Source organism: Phaseolus vulgaris, chromosome 8, assembly GCF_051622355.1.
Source record: "Phaseolus vulgaris cultivar YP4 chromosome 8, ASM5162235v1, whole genome shotgun sequence".
Taxonomy (NCBI): Eukaryota; Viridiplantae; Streptophyta; class Magnoliopsida; order Fabales; family Fabaceae; genus Phaseolus; species Phaseolus vulgaris.
In genome coordinates, this window is record NC_143505.1 from 26278647 (window position 1) to 26283330 (window position 4684).

The following is a 4684-nucleotide window of genomic DNA, read 5'->3' on the forward strand; positions in this document are numbered from 1 at the left end:
TTTTCAATCAATTAATAGCGAAAAGAAAAGAACAAGTTGCAAACATTTAGTTAAGTAATACGCTTATTTTCAATAGTTAAGATACTTTTAATGAACTATTATTATACAGAACATTCACTTTCTTATAGTTTCCTAGGTTATAAAACCTTAGATTGTAAATGAAAGAAGTATTAAACATATCAAAACACAATTTTAACACGTGAAATTGTTTTACAAAGATATCATAAGTGTTTCAATCAATGAATAGACCTTAGCTTGTAAAAGAAGTATTAGACATATCAAAATACAATTTGAACACATGAAATGGTTTTTCAAGGGTGTATCCTAGGTGTTTGAATCAATTAATAGACCTTAGAACATACGAAAACACAATTCTAACACATGAGATTGGTTTTCAACGATACTCATAAGTGTTTCAATCAATTAATAGACTAAGATTGTGAAAGAAATATTGAACATATCAAAACACAATTTGAACACATGGAATTGGTTTTCAAAGATATCATAAGTGTTTTCAATCAATTAATAGCGAAAAGAAAAGAACAAGTTGCAAACATTTAGTTAAGTAATACGCTTGTTTTCAATAGTTAAGATACTTTTAATGAACTATTATTATACAGAACATTCACTTTCTTATAGTTTCGTAGGTTATAAAACCTTAGATTGTAAATGAAAGAAGTATTACACATATCAAAACACAATTTTAACACGTGAAATTGTTTTTCAAAGATATCATAAGTGTTTCAATCAATGAATAGACCTTAGCTTGTAAAAGAAGTATTAGACATATCAAAATACAATTTGAACACATGAAATGGTTTTTCAAGGGTGTATCCTAGGTGTTTGAATCAATTAATAGACCTTAGAACATACGAAAACACAATTCTAACACATGAGAATGTTTTTCAACGATACTCATAAGTGTTTCAATCAATTAATAGACTAAGATTGTGAAAGAAATATTGAACATATCAAAACACAATTTGAACACATGGAATTGGTTTTCAAAGATATCATAAGTGTTTTCAATCAATTAATAGCGAAAAGATATGAAAAAGTTGCAAACATTTAGTTAAGTAATACGCTTGTTTTCAATAGTTAAGATACTTTTAATAAACTATTATTATACAGAACATTCACTTTCTTATAGTTTCCTAGGTTTTAAAACCTTAGATTGTAAATGAAAGAAGTATTAAACATATCAAAACACAATTTTAACACGTGAAATTGTTTTTCAAAGATATCATAAGTGTTTCAATCAATGAATAGACCTTAGGTTGTAAAAGAAGTATTAAACATATCAAAATACAATTTGAACACATGAAATGGTTTTTCAAGGGTGTATCGTAGGTGTTTGAATCAATTAATAGACCTTAGAACATACGAAAACACAATTCTAACACATGAGATGGTTTTTCAACGATACTCATAAGTGTTTCAATCAATTAATAGACAAAGATTGTGAAAGAAATATTGAACATATCAAAACACAATTTGAACACATGGAATTGGTTTTCAAAGATATCATAAGTGTTTTCAATCAATTAATAGCGAAAAGAAAAGAACAAGTTGCAAACATTTAGTTAAGTAATACGCTTGTTTTCAATAGTTAAGATACTTTAAATAAACTATTATTATACAGAACATTCACTTTCTTATAGTTTCCTAGGTTATAAAACCTTAGATTGTAAATGAAAGAAGTATTAAACAGATCAAAACACAATTTTAACACGTGAAATTGTTTTTCAAAGATATCATAAGTGTTTCAATCAATGAATAGACCTTAGGTTGTAAAAGAAGTATTAAACATATGAAAATACAATTTGAACACATGAAATGGTTTTTCAAGGGTGCATCGTAGGTGTTTGAATCAATTAATACACCTTAGAACATACGAAAACACAATTCTAACAGATGAGATTCTTTTTCGACGATACTCATAAGTGTTTCAATCAATTAATAGACTAAGATTGTGAAAGAAATATTGAACATATCAAAACACAATTTGAACACATGGAATTGGTTTTCAAAGATATCATAAGTGTTTTCAATCAATTAATAGCGAAAAGATATGAAAAAGTTGCAAACATTTAGTTAAGTAATACGCTTGTTTTCAATAGTTAAGATACTTTTAATAAACTATTATTATACAGAACATTCACTTTCTTATAGTTTCCTAGGTTTTAAAACCTTAGATTGTAAATGAAAGAAGTATTAAACATATCAAAACACAATTTTAACACGTGAAATTGTTTTTCAAAGATATCATAAGTGTTTCAATCAATGAATAGACCTTAGGTTGTAAAAGAAGTATTAAACATATCAAAATACAATTTGAACACATGAAATGGTTTTTCAAGGGTGTATCGTAGGTGTTTGAATCAATTAATAGACCTTAGAACATACGAAAACACAATTCTAACACATGAGATGGTTTTTCAACGATACTCATAAGTGTTTCAATCAATTAATAGACAAAGATTGTGAAAGAAATATTGAACATATCAAAACACAATTTGAACACATGGAATTGGTTTTCAAAGATATCATAAGTGTTTTCAATCAATTAATAGCGAAAAGAAAAGAACAAGTTGCAAACATTTAGTTAAGTAATACGCTTGTTTTCAATAGTTAAGATACTTTTAATGAACTATTATTATACAAAACATTCACTTTCTTATAGTTTCCTAGGTTATAAAACCTTAGATTGTAAATGAAAGAAGTATTAAACATATCAAAAAACAATTTTAACACGTGAAATTGTTTTTCAAAGATATCATAAGTGTTTCAATCAATGAATAGACCTTAGGTTGTAAAAGAAGTATTAAACATATCAAAATACAATTTGAACACATGAAATGGTTTTTCAAGGGTGTATCCTAGGTGTTTGAATCAATTAATAGACCTTAGAACATACGAAAACGCAATTCTAACACATGAGATTGTTTTTCAACGATACTCATTAAGTGTTTCAATCAATTAATAGACTAAGATTGTGAAAGAAATATTGAACATATCAAAACACAATTTGTACACATGGAATTGGTTTTCAAAGATATCATTAGTGTTTTCAATCAATTAATAGCGAAAAGAAAAGAACAAGTTGCAAACATTTAGTTAAGTAATACGCTTGTTTTCAATAGTTAAGATACTTTTAATGAACTATTATTATACAGAACATTCACTTTCTTATAGTTTCGTAGGTTATAAAACCATAGATTGTAAATGAAAGAAGTATTAAACATATCAAAACACAATTTTAACACGTGAAATTGTTTTTCAAAGATATCATAAGTGTTTCAATCAATGAATAGACCTTAGGTTGTAAAAGAAGTATTAAACATATCAAAATACAATTTGAACACATGAACTGGTTTTTCAAGGGTGTATCCTAGGTGTTTGAATCAATTAATAGACCTTAACACATACGAAAACACAATTTTAACACATGAGATTGTTTTTCAACGATACTCATAAGTGTTTCAATCAATTAATAGACTACGATTGTGAAAGAAATATTGAACATATCAAAACACAATTTGAACACATGGAATTGGTTTTCAAAGATATCATAAGTGTTTTCAATCAATTAATAGCGAAAAGATATGAAAAAGTTGCAAACATTTAGTTAAGTAATACGCTTGTTTTCAATAGTTAAGATACTTTTAATAAACTATTATTATACAGAACATTCACTTTCTTATAGTTTCCTAGGTTATAAAACCTTAGATTGTAAATGAAAGAAGTATTAAACATATCAAAACACAATTTTAACACGTGAAAATGTTTTTCAAAGATATCATAAGTGTTTCAATCAATGAATAGACCTTAGGTTGTAAAAGAAGTATTAAACATATCAAAATACAATTTGAACACATGAAATGGTTTTTCAAGGGTGTATCGTAGGTGTTTGAATCAAATGATAGACCTTAGGACATACGAAAACACAATTCTAACACATGAGAAGGTTTTTCAACGATACTCATAAGTGTTTTAATCAAATAATTGACTAAGATTGTGAAAGAAATATTGAACATATCAAAACACAATTTGAACACATGGAATTGGTTTTCAAAGATATCATAAGTGTTTTCAATCAATTAATAGCGAAAAGAAAAGAACAAGTTGCAAACATTTTGTTAAGTAATACGCTTGTTTTCAATAGTTAAGATACTTTTAATGAACTATTATTATACAGAACATTCACTTTCTTATAGTTTCCTAGGTTATAAAACCTTAGATTGTAAATGAAAGAAGTATTAAACATATCAAAACACAATTTTAACACGTGAAATTGTTTTTCAAAGATATCATAAGTGTTTCAATCAATGAATAGAACTTAGCTTGTAAAAGAAGTATTAGACATATCAAAATACAATTTGAACACATGAAATGGTTTTTCAAGGGTGTATCCTAGGTGTTTGAATCAATTAATAGACCTTAGAACATACGAAAACACAATTCTAACACATGAGAATGTTTTTCAACGATACTCATAAGTGTTTCAATCAATTAATAGACTAAGATTGAGAAAGAAATATTGAACATATCAAAACACAATTTGAACACATGGTATTGGTTTTCAAAGATATCATAAGTGTTTTCAATCAATTAATAGCGAAAAGAAAAGAACAAGTTGCAAACATTTAGTTAAGTAATACGCTTGTTTTCAATAGTTAAGATA